Below are 14,153 nucleotides of genomic sequence, written 5' to 3' on the forward strand. Positions count from 1 at the left end.
TAGTGTTTATGTTTTGAACATTTCCTGTGAGACCAGTTTCAGATTACGATGTTTCACTTTAGGTTTACTGTATCCCTTTTCACTTCACATTGGCGATGAAACACAGCAATTGTATCGGAATTAAATACAAAATCCACAATGCCGATTTAGGCACAAGAAGACTGACTTATCTTAGTGTCTATGTTTAGAGCCTTTACTGTGACCCAGTTTTAGATTCCGATGCTTCACTTCAGGTTTACTGTTTCCCTTGGACCCTCATTTTGACGATGAAGCACGGTAATTGCATCGGAAGTAAATACCAAAGGCATAAAAACGGCTCTAGTACAAGAAGACTGAGTCTTCTTACTGTCTATGCTTTGAGCCTTTCCGGTGATACCAGTTTTAGATTCCGATGCTTCACGTCAGGTTTACTGTATCCCGTGGACCTTCACTTTGAAGATGAAACACAGAATTTGCATCGCAATTAAGTACAAAAGGCACAATGCCGACTTAAGTACAAAAATACTGTGTCTTCTTACCGTCTGTGTTTTGAGGCTTTCCTGTGAGACCAAATTTAGATTCCGATGCTTCACTTCAGGTTTACTGTAACCCTTGGACCTTCATTCTGACGACGAAACACAGTAATTGCATCGGAACTAAATTCAGAAGGCTCAATGCCGACTTAAGTACAAGAAGAATTACTTTTCATAGTGTCTATGATTTGGACCTTTCCTGTGAGACCAATTGTAGGTTCCGATGCTTCACTTCAGGTTTACTGTATAGCATGGACATTCACTTTGACGACGAAACTAAAAAATTGCATCGGAATTAAGTACAAAAGGCAAAAGGCCGACTTAAGTACAAGAAGACTGAGTCATCTTACTGTCTGTGTTTTGAGCCTTTCCTGTGATACCAGTTTTAGATTCCGATGCTTCACTTCACGTTTACTGTATCCCTTGGACCTTCACATTGACGATGAAACACAGTAATTGCATCGGATTTAAATACAACAGTCTCAATGCCGTTTTAAGTACAAGTAGACTGACTTTTCAAAATGTTTATGTTTTGAACCATTCCTGTGAGACCAGTTTTAGATTACGATGCTTCACTTCAGGTTTACTGTATCCCTTGACCCTTCACATTTTCGATGAAACACAGCAATTGCATCCTTAGTAAATACAAAAATCACAATGCCGACATAGGTACAAGAACCCTGAGTCTTCTTGTCGTCTACGTTTGAGCCGTTCCTGTGAGACCAGTTTTAGATTCCTATGCTTCACTTCAGGTTTACTGTACCCCTTGGACCTTCTCTTTGACGATGAAACACAAAAATTGCATCGGAATTAAATACAAAAGGCACAATGCTGACCGGAGTACAAATCGACTGACTTTTCTTAGTGTCTATGTTTTAAGGCTTTCCTGTGAGACCAGTTTTAGATTCCGATGCCTCACATCAGGTTTACTGTATCCTGTGGCCCTTCACTTTGACGATGATACACAGAATTTGCATCGGAATTAAATACGAAATTCACAATGCCAAATTAAGTACAAGAAGACTTAGACTTCTTAACGTCTATATTCTGTTCCTTTCGTGTGAGACCCGTTTTAGATTCCGATGCTTCACTTCATGTTTACTGTATCTCTTGGACCTTCACTTTGACGATGAAACACAAACATTGAATCGGAATTAAATACTAAAGCCACAATGCCGACTTGGGTACAAGAAGCCTGTGTCTTCTTGTCGTCTACGTTTGAGCCTCACCTGTGACACCTGTTTTCGAATCCGATGCTTTACTTCAGGTTTACTGTACCCTTCGGACCTTCACTTTGACGATGAAACACAAAAATAGCATCGGAAATAATTACAAAATGCACAATGCCGACTTAAGTACAAGAAGACTGACTTTTCATAGTGTCTGTTTTGAGCCTTTCCTGTGTCCCCAGTTTTAGATTCCGATGCTCATCTGCAGGTTTACTGTATCCCTTGGAACTTCACATTCACGATTAAACACAGAAATTGGAATGGAATTAAATACATAAGGCACAATACCGATTTACGTACAAGAAGACAGTGTCCACTTACCGTCTATGATTTGAGCCTTTCCTGTGAGACCAGTTTTAGATTCCGCTGCTTCTCTTCAGGTTTACTGTATCCCTTGGACATTCACTTTGACGATGAAACACAGAATTTGCATCGGAATTAATTAAAAAGTCACAATGCCGACTTAAGTACAAGAAGACTGACTTGTCATAGTGTCTATGTTTCGAGCCTATCCTGTGTTACCAGTTGTAGATTCCGATGCACAACTGCAGGTTCCCTGTATCCCGTGGACCTTATCATTGACGATGGAACACAGTAATTGCATTGGAATTAAATACAAAAGGCACAATGCCGACGTAAGTACAAGAAGACTGACTTTTCTTTGTGCCTATGTTTTGAACCTTTCCTGTGAGACCAGGCTTTGATTACGATGCTCCACTTCAGGTTTACTGTATCACTTGGACCTTCCCATTCGCGATGAAACACAGCAAGTACATCGGAATCAAATACAAAAGCCACAATGCCGACTTAGGTACAAGAAGACTGAGTCTTCTTACCGTCTATGTTATGAGCCTTTCCTGTGAGACCAGTTTTGGAATCCGATGCTTCACTTCAGGTTTACTGTACGCCTTAAACCTTCACTTTGACGATGAAATCCATAAATTGCATGGGAATTAAATATAAAAGGCTCAATGCCGACTTAAGTACAAGAAGACTGACTCTTCTTAGTGTCTATGTTTTGAGCCTTTCCTGTGTCACCAGTTTTAGATTCCGGTGCACAACTGGTGGTTTACTGTATCCTTTCGACCTTCACATTAAAGTTGAAACACAGTAATTGCATCAGAATTAAACACAAAAGGCACAATGCCGACTTAAGTACTAGAAGACTAAATTTTCTTAATGTCTATAATCTGAGCCTCTCCTGTGAGACCAGTTTTAATTTACGTTTCCTCGCTTCAGGTTAACTGTATCCCGTGGCCCGTCACTTTGACGATGAGACACAGAATTTGCATCGGAATTAAATACGAAAAGCACAATGCCGAATTACGGACATGAAGTCTGAGACTTCTTACCTTCTACGTTATGAGCCTTTCGTGTGAGATCAGTTTTAGATACCGATGCTTCACATCATGTTTACTGTATCCCTTGGACCTTCACTTTGACGATGAAACACATACATTGCATCGGAATGAAATACAAAAGCCACAATGCTGACTTAGGTACAAGAAGCCTGAGTCTTCTTGACGTCTACGTTTGAGCCTCTCGTGTGAGACTAGTTTTTGATTCCTATGCTTCTCGTCCAATTCACTGAATCCCTTGGACCTACACTTTGACGATTAAACACAGAAATAGCATCGGAATGAAATACGAAAGGTACAATGCCAACTTCGTACTGTCTATGTTCTGAGCCTTTCCTGTGTCAACAGTTGTAGGTTCCGATGTTTCACGGCCAATTTACTGTATCCCTCGGACCTTCACTTTGACGATGAAACAGCAAAATTGCGTTTGAATTAAATACAAAAGGCACAATGAGGTCTTTAGTACAAGAAGACTGACATTTCTTATTGTCTAAGATTAAGCCTTTCCTGTGTCACCAGTTTCAGTTTCCGATGCACGACTGCAGGTTTACTGTATCCCTTGGACCTTCACTATGATGATGAAACACAGTAATTGCATCGGAATCGCATGCAACATGCACAATGCCGACTTAAGTACTAGAAGACTGAGTCTTCTTACTCTCTATGTTTTGAGATTTTCCTGTGAAACCAGTTTTAGATTCCGATGCTTCACTTCGGGTTTACTGTTTCCCTTGATCCTTCACATTGACGATGAAACACAGATATTGCATCGGAATTAATCGCAATATGCACAATGCCGACTTAAGTACAAGAAGACTGACTTATCTTAGTGTCTATATTTCTAGTCTTTTCTGTGTCACCAGTATTAGATTACGATGCACAACTGCTGGTTTACTGTACCTCTTGGACCTTCACAGTGACGATGAAACACCGAAGTTGCATCGGAATTAAATACAATAGGCACAATGCATACTGAAGTTCTAGAAGACTGACTTTACTTAGTGTCTATGTTTTGAGCCATTTCTATGTCACGACTTTTAGATTCCGATGCACAACTGCTGGTTTACTGTATCGCTTGAACCTTCACATTGATGTTGAAACGCAATAATTGCATCGGAATTAAATACAAAAGGCACAATGCCGACATAAGTACAAGAAGACCGTCTTTTCTTAGTGTCTGTGTTTTGGGCCTTTCCTAGTGTCACTAGTTTTAGATTCCGTTGCACAACTGCTGGTTTTCTGCATCCCTTAGACCTTCACATTGACGAAGAAACACAGTAGTCGCATCGGAATTACAAACAAATAGCACAATGCCGACTTAAGTACAAGACGACTGACTTTCCTTAGTGACTATGTTTTAAGCCATTCCTGTGAAACCAGTTTTTGATTCCGATTCTTCACTTCAGGTTTACTGTATCCCGTGTCCCTACACTTTGACGGTGAAACACAATCATTGCATCGGAATTAAATACTAAAATCACAATGCTCACTTAAGTAAAAGAAAACTGACTCTTCTTACTGTCTATGCTTCGAGCCTTTCCTGTGGCACCAGTTTTAGATTCCGATGCTTTACTTCCAATTTACTGTATCCCTTGGACGTTCACTTTGACGATGAAGCACAAAAATTGCATCGGAATTAAATACAAAAGGCACAACGCCGCTTTTGGTACAAGAAGACTGACTCTTCTTAGTGTCTATGTTCAAGCCTTTCCTGTGTCACAAGTTTCAGTTTCCAATGCACGACTGCAGGTTTACTGTATCCCTTCGACCTTCAATTTGACGATGAAACTCAGTAATTGCATCGGAATTGAATACAAAAGGCACAATGTCGACTTAAGTACAAGAAGACAGACTTTTCTAAGTATCTATGTTTGAGCCTTTCCTGTGAGACCAGTTTTAGATTCCGATGCTTCACTTCAGGTTTACTTTACCCCTGGGACCTTCACTTTGACAATGAAACACAAAAATTGCATCGGAATTAAATACAAAAGGCTCAATGCCGACTTAAGTACAATTAGACTGACTTATCTTAGTGTCTATGTTTAGCCTTTCCTGCGTCACCAGTTTTGGAATCCGATGCACGACTGCTGGTTTACAGTTCCTCTTGGAGCTTCACTTAGCCCATGAAACACAGAGATTGCATCGGAATTAAATACAAAAGGCTCAATGCCGACTTAAGAACAATAAGACTGACTTATCTTAGTGGCTATGATTAGCCTCTCCTGCGTCATGAGTTTTGGAATCCGATGCAAGACTGTTGGTTAACTGTATCCCTTGGACCTTCACTTTGACGATGAAACACAGAAATTGCATCGGAATTAAATACAAAAGGCTCAATGGCGACTTAAGTACAACAAGACTGACTCATCTTAGTGTCTATGTTTAGCCTTTCCTGCGTCACCAGTTTTGGAATCCGATGCACGACTGCTGGTTTACTGTATCCCTTGGAACTTCACATTGCCGATGAAACACAAAATATGCGTCGGAATTAAATACAAAAGGTTCAATGCCGAGTTAAATAGACTAAGACTGACTTATCTTAGTGTCTATGTGTAGCCTTTCCTGCGTCACTAGTTGTGGAATCCCATACACGATTGCTGGTTTACTGTATCCCTTGGACCTTCACTTCGACGATGAATCACAAAAATTGCATCGGAATTAAATACAAAAGGCTCAATGCCGACTTAAGTACAATTAGACTGACTTATCTTAGTGTCTATGTTTAACCTTTAGATCGTCACCAGTTTTGGAATACGATGCACGACTGCTGGTTTACTGTATCCCTTGGACCTTCACTTAGGCGATGAAACACCAAGATTGTATCGGAACTAAATTGAAAAGGCTCAATGCCGACTTAAGTACAATATGACAGATTTATCTTAGTGTCTATGTTTAGAATTTCCTGCGTCACCAGTTTTGGAATCTGATGCACGACTGCTGGTTTACTGTATCCCTTGGACCTTCACTTAGTCGATGAAACACAAAGATTGCATCGGAATTAAATACAAAAGTCTCAATGCCGACTTAAGTACAATAAGACTGACTTATCTTAGTGACTATGATTAGCCTTTCCTGCGCCACCAGTTTTGGAATCCGATGCACGACTGCTGGTTTACTGTATCCCTTGGACCTTCACTTTGACGATGAAACACAAAGATTGCATCGGAATTAAATACAAAAGGCTCAATGCCGACTTAAGTACAATAAGACTGACTTATCTTAGTGTCTATGTTTAGCCTTTCCTGCGTCACCAGTTTTGGAACCGATGCACGGCTGCTGGTTTACTGTATCCTTTGGACCTTAAATTTGACGATGAAACACAAAAATTGCATCGGCATTAAACACAAAAGGCTCAATGCCGACTTAAGAACAATAAGACTGACTTATCTTAGTGGCTATGATTAGCCTCTCCTGCGTCATGAGCTTTGGAATCCGATGCAAGACTGTTGGTTAACTGTATCCCTTGGACCTTCACTTTGACGATGAAACACAGAAATTGCATCGGAATTAAATACAAAAGGCTCAATGGCGACTTAAGTACAACAAGACTGACTCATCTTAGTGTCTATGTTTAGCCTTTCCTGCGTCACCAGTTTTGGAATCCGATGCACGACTGCTGGTTTACTGTATCCCTTGGACCTTCACTTCGACGATGAAACACAAAAATTGCATCGGAATTAAATACAAAATTCTCAATGCCGACTTAAGTACAATAAGACTTACTTATCTTAGTGTCTATGTTTAGCCATTCGTGCGTCACCAGTTTTGGAATCCGATGCACGACTGCTGGTTTACTGTATCCCTTGGAACTTCACATTGCCGATGAAACACAAAATATGCGTCGGAATTAAATACAAAAGGTTCAATGCCGAGTTAAATAGAATAAGACTGACTTATCTTAGTGTCTATGTGTAGCCTTTCCTGCGTCACCAGTTGTGGAATCCCATACACGATTGCTGGTTTACTCTATCCCTTGGACCTTCACTTCGACGATGAATCACAAAAATTGCATCGGAATTAAATACAAAAGGCTCAATGCCGACTTAAGTGCAATTAGACTGACTTATCTCCGTGTCTATGTTTAGCCTTTAGATAGTCACCAGTTTTGGAATACGATGCGCGACTGCTGGTTTACTGTATCCCTTGGACCTTCACTTAGGCGATGAAACACCAAGATTGTATCGGAACTAAATTGAAAAGGCTCAATGCCGACTTAAGTACAATATGACAGATTTATCTTAGTGTCTATGTTTAGAATTTCCTGCGTCACCAGTTTTGGAATCTGATGCACGACTGCTGGTTTACTGTATCCCTTGGACCTTCACTTAGTCGATGAAACACAAAGATTGCATCGGAATTAAATACAAAAGTCTCAATGCCGACTTAAGTACAATAAGACTGACTTATCTTAGTGACTATGATTAGCCTTTCCTGCGCCACCAGTTTTGGAATCCGATGCACGACTGCTGGTTTACTGTATCCCTTGGACCTTCACTTTGACGATGAAACTCAAAGATTGCAATGGAATTAAATACAAAAGGCTCAATGCCGACTTAAGTACAATAAGACTGACTTATCTTAGTGTCTATGTTTAGCCTTTCCTGCGTCACCAGTTTTGGAACCGATGCACGACTGCTGGTTTACTGTATCCTTTGGACCTTAAATTTGACGATGAAACACAAGAATTGCATCGGCATTAAACACAAAAGGCTCAATGCCGACTTAAGTACAATAAGACTGACTTATCTTAGTGTCTATGTTTAGCCTCTCCTGCGTCACCTGATTTGGAATCCGATGCACGACTGCTGGTTTTTTGTATACCTTGGACCTTCATTTTGACGATGAAACACAAAAATTGCATCGGAATTAAATACAAAAGGTTCAATGATGCCTTAAGTACAATAAGACTGACTTATCTTAGTGTCTATGTTTAGCCTTTCCTGCGTCACCAGTTTTGGAATCCGATGCACGACTGCTGGTTTACTGTTTCCCTTGGACCTTCACTTAGACGATGAAACACAGAAATTGCATCGTAATTATATACAAAAGGCACAATGCCGACTTAAGTAGAATCAGACTGACTTAACTTAATGTCTATGTTTAGCCTTTCCTGCGTCACCACTTTTGGAATCCGATGCAAGACTGCTGGTTTACAGTTTCTCTTGGACCATCACTTACACGATGGAACACAGAAATTGCATCGGAATTAAATACAAAAGGCACAATGGCGTCTTAAGTACAATAAGACTGACTTATCTTAGTGTCAATGTTTAGCCTTTCCTGCGTCACCAGTTTTGGAATCCGATGCACGACTGCTGGTTTACTGTATCCCTTGGACCTTCACTTTGACGATGAAACACAAAAATTGCATCGGAATTAAATACAAAAGGCTCAGTGCCGACTTAAGTACAATAAGACTGACTTAGCTTAGTAGCTATGTTTAGCCTGTCCTGCGTCACCAGTTTGGAACCCGATGCACGACTGCTGGTTTACTGTATCCCTGGGACCTTCACTTTGACGATGAAACACAAAAATTGCATCGGAATTAAATACAAAAGGCTCAATGCCGAGTTAAATACAATAAGACTGACTTATCTTAGTGTCTATGTTTAGCCTCTCCTGCGTCACCTGTTTTGGAATCCGATGCACGACTGCTGGTTTATTATATACCTTGGACCTTCATTTTGTCGATGAAACACAAAAATTGCATCGGAATTAAATGCAAAAGGCTCAATGCCGCCTTAAGTACAATAAGACTGACTTTTCATAGTGTATATTTTTAGAATATTTCGTGGGAGACCAGTTTTAGATTCCTATTCTTCACTTCAGGTTTACTGTATCCCTTGGACCTTCACTTTGACGATGAAGCACAGTAAATGCATCGGAATTAAATACAAAAGGCACAATGCCGACTTAAGGAAAATAAGACTGACTTTTCATAGTGTATATTTTTAGAATATTTCGTGGGAGACCAGTTTTAGATTCCTATTCTTCACTTCAGGTTTACTGTATCCCTTGGACCTTCACTTTGACGATGAAACACAAACATTGCTTCGGAATTAAATACAAAAGGCTCAATGCCGACTTAAGTACAATAAGACTGCCTTATCTTAGTGTCTATGTTTCGTGCCTTTCCTGTGTCACTAGTTTTTGATTCAGATGCACAACTGCAGGTTCAATGTATCCCTTGGAACTTCACATTCACGATTAAACACGGAAATTGCATCGGAGTTAAATACATAAGGCACAATGCCGGCTTAAGTACAATAAGACTGAGTCCCATTACCGTCTATGATTTGAGCTTTTCCTGTGAGACCAGTTTTAGATTCCGATGCCTCACTTCAGTTTTACTGTATCACTTGGACCTTCACATTGACGATGAAACACAGAAATTGCATCGGAATTAATTGCAAAAGGCACATTGCCGACTTAAGTACAAGAAGACTAATTTTTCTTAGAGTCCTTATTTCTAGCCTTTCCTGTGTCACCAGTTTCAGATTCCGATGCACAACTGCCGGTTTACTGTATCTCTTGGACCTTCACATTGACGATGATTCACAGAAATTGCATCTGAATTAAAAACAAAAGGCACAATGCCAACTTAAGTTCAAGAAAACTGACTTTTCTAAGTGTCTATGCTTTGAGCCTTTTCTATGTCACCAGTTCTAGATTCCGCTGCACAACTGCTGATTTACTGTATCTCTTGGACCTTCACATTGACCATGAAAGACAGTAATTATATGGGAATCAATTAGAAGAGGCACAATGCCGACTTAAGTACCAAAAGACCGACTTCTCGTAGTGTCTGCGTTTTGAGCCTTTCCTGGTGTCACCAGTTTTAGATTCCGTTGCGCAATTGCTGGTTTTCTCAATCCCTTAGACCATCACATTGACGATGAAACACAGTAATTGCATCGGAATTAAATACAAAAGGCACTATGCCGACTTAGGTACAAGAAGCCTGACTTTTCTTAGTGGCAATTTTTTGATCCTCTAGTGTGAGACTAGTTTTAGATACCTATGCATCACGTCCCATTTACTGTTTCCCTTCGAGCTTCACTTTAACGATGAAACACAGAAATTGCATCGGAATTAAATACAAAAGGCACAATGTAAACTTAAGTACAAGAAGACTGAATCTTCTTATTGTCTATGCTTTGAGCCTTTCCTGTGAGACCAGTTTTAGATTCCGATGCTTCACATCACGTTTACTGTATCCCTTTTACTTTCATTTTGACGATGAAGAACAGTAATGGCACCGGAATTAAATTCAAAACGCACAATGCCGACTTAAGTACAATAAGACTGACTTATCTTAGTGTCTATGTTTAGCCTTTCCTGCGTCACCAGTTTTGGAATCCGATGCACGACTGCTGGTTTACAGTTCCTCTTGGACCTTTACTTAGCCCATGAAACACAGAAATTGCATCGGAATTAAATACAAAAGGCTCAATGCCGACGTAAGAACATTAAGACTGACTTATCTTAGTGTCTATGATTAGCCTCTCGTGCGTCATCAGGTTTGGAATCTGATGCAAGACTGTTGGTTAACTGTATCCCATGGACCTTCACTTTGACGATGAAACACAAAAATTGCATCGGAATTAAATACAAAAGGCTCAATGCCGACTTAAGTATAATAAGACTGACTCATCTTAGTGTCTATGTTTAGCCTTTCCTGTGTCACCAGTTTTGGAATCCGATGCACGACTGCTGGTTTACTGTATCCCATGGACCTTCACTTTGACGATGAAACACAAAAATTGCATCGGAATTAAATACAAAAGGCTCAATGCCGACTTAAGTACAATAAGACTGACTTAACTTAGTGTCTATGTTTAGCCTTTCCTGCGTCACTACTTTTGGAATCCGATGCACGACTGCTGGTTAACAGTTTCTCTTGGACCATCACTTACACGATAAAACACAGAAATTGCATCGGAATTAAATACAAAAGGCACAATGGCGTCTTAAGTACGATAAGACTGACTTATCTTAGTGTCAATGTTTAGCCTTTCCTGCGTCACCAGTTTTGGAATCCGATGCACGACTGCTGGTTTACTGTATCCCTTGGACCTTCACTTTGACGATGAAACACAAAAATTGCATCGGAATTAAATACAAAAGGCTCAGTGCCGACTTAAGTACAATAAGACTGACTTATCTTAGTGTCTATGTCTAGCCTTTCCTGCGTCACCAGTTCTGGAATCCGATGCACGACTGCAGGTTTACTGTATCGCCTGGACCTTCACTTTGACGATGAAACACAAAAATTAAATCGGAATTAAATACAAAGGGCACAATGCCGACTTAATTACAATAAGACTGACTTATCTTAGTGTCTATGTTTAGCCTTTCCTGCGTCACCAGTTTTGGAATCCGATGCACGACTGCTGGTTTACAGTTCCTCTTGGACCTTTACTTAGCCCATGAAACACAGAAATTGCATCGGAATTAAATACAAAAGGCTCAATGCCGACGTAAGAACATTAAGACTGACTTATCTTAGTGTCTATGATTAGCCTCTCGTGCGTCATCAGGTTTGGAATCTGATGCAAGACTGTTGGTTAACTGTATCCCATGGACCTTCACTTTGACGATGAAACACAAAAATTGCATCGGAATTAAATACAAAAGGCTCAATGCCGACTTAAGTATAATAAGACTGACTCATCTTAGTGTCTATGTTTAGCCTTTCCTGTGTCACCAGTTTTGGAATCCGATGCACGACTGCTGGTTTACTGTATCCCATGGACCTTCACTTTGACGATGAAACACAAAAATTGCATCGGAATTAAATACAAAAGGCTCAATGCCGACTTAAGTACAATAAGACTGACTTAACTTAGTGTCTATGTTTAGCCTTCCCTGCGTCACTACTTTTGGAATCCGATGCACGACTGCTGGTTAACAGTTTCTCTTGGACCATCACTTACACGAAAAAACACAGAAATTGCATCGGAATTAAATACAAAAGGCACAATGGCGTCTTAAGTACGATAAGACTGACTTATCTTAGTGTCAATGTTTAGCCTTTCCTGCGTCACCAGTTTTGGAATCCGATGCACGACTGCTGGTTTACTGTATCCCTTGGACCTTCACTTTGACGATGAAACACAAAAATTGCATCGGAATTAAATACAAAAGGCTCAGTGCCGACTTAAGTACAATAAGACTGACTTATCTTAGTAGCTATGTTTAGCCTGTCCTGCGTCACCAGTTTTGGAACCCGATGCACGACTGCTGGTTTACTGTATCCCTGGGACCTTCAGTTGTACGATGGAACACAAAAATTGCATCGGAATTAAATACAAAAGCCTCAATGCCGACTTAAGTACAATAAGTCTGACTTATCTTAGTGTCTACGCTTAGCCTTTCCTGCGTCACCAGTATTTTAATCCGATGCACGACTTCTAGTTTACTGTATCCCTTGGACCTTCACTTTGACGATGAAACACAAAAATTGCATCGGAATTAAATACAAAATTCTGAATGCCGACTTAAGTACAATAAGACTGACTTATCTTGGTGTCTATGTTTAGCCTTTCGTGCGTCACCAGTTTTGGAATCCGATGCACGACTGCTGTTTACTGTATCCCTTGGAACTTCACTTTGACGATGAAACACAAAAATTGCATCGGAATTAAATACAAAAGGCTCAATGCCGAGTTAAATACAATAAGACTGACTTATCTTAGTGTCTATGTTTAGCCTCTCCTGCGTCACCAGTTTTGGAATCCGATGCACGACTGCTGGTTTATTGTATACCTTGGACCTTCATTTTGACGATGAAACACAAAAATTGCATCGGAATTAAATACAAAAGGCTCAATGCCGAGTTAAGTACGATAAGACTGACTTATCTTAGTGTCTATGTTTAGCCTTTCCTGCGTCCCCAGTTTTGGAATCCGATGCACGACTGCTGGTTTACTGTATCCCTTGGACCTTCACTTAGACGATGAAACACAGAAATTGCATCGTAATTATATACAAAAGGCACAATGCCGACTTAAGTGCAATAAGACTGACTTAATTAGTGTCTATGTTTGGCCTTTCCTGCGTCACCACTTTTGGAATCCGATGCACGACTGCTGGTTCACAGTTTCTCTTGAACCTTCACTTAAACGATGAAACACAGAAATTGCATCGGAATTAAATACAAAAGGCACAATGGCGACTTAAGTACAATAAGTCTGACTTATCTTGGTGTCTACGTTTAGCCTTTCCTGCGTCACCAGTTTTGGAATCCGATGCACGACTTCTAGTTTACTGTATCCCTTGGACCTTCACTTTGACGATGAAACACAAAAATTGCATCGGAATTATATTCAAAAGGCTCAATGCCGATTTAAGTACAATAAGACTGACTTATGTTAGTGTCTGTGTTTAGCCTTTCCTGCGTCACTAGTTTTGGAATCCGATGCACGACTGCTGGTTTAGAGATTCTCTTGGACCTTCACTTAGACAATGAAACACAGAAATTGCATCGGAATTAAATACAAAAGGCACAATGGCGACTTAAGTACAATAAGACTGACTTACCTTAGTGTCTATGTTTAGCCTTTCCTGCGTCACCAGTTTTGGAATCCGATGCACGACTGCTGGTTTACTGTTTCCCTTGGACCTTCACTTAGACTATGAAACACAGAAATTGCATCGTAATTATATACAAAAGGCACAATGCCGACTTAAGTACAATAAGACTGACTTAACTTAATGTCTATGTTTAGCATTTCCTGCGTCACCACTTTTGGAATCCGATGCAAGACTGCTGGTTTACAGTTTCTCTTGGACCATCACTTACACGATGAAACACAGAAATTGCATCGGAATTAAATACAAAAAGCACAATGGCGTCTTAAGTACAATAAGACTGATTTATCTTTGTGTCAATGTTTAGCCTTTCCTGCGTCACCAGTTTTGGAATCCGATGCACGACTGCTGGTTTACTGTATCCCTTGGACCTTCACTTTGACGATGAAACACAAAAATTGCATCGGAATTAAATACAAAAGGCTCAGTGCCGACTTAAGTACAATAAGACTGACTTATCT

Source organism: Schistocerca americana, chromosome 1 (genome assembly GCF_021461395.2).
Source record: "Schistocerca americana isolate TAMUIC-IGC-003095 chromosome 1, iqSchAmer2.1, whole genome shotgun sequence".
In the NCBI taxonomy this organism is placed as follows: Eukaryota; Metazoa; Arthropoda; class Insecta; order Orthoptera; family Acrididae; genus Schistocerca; species Schistocerca americana.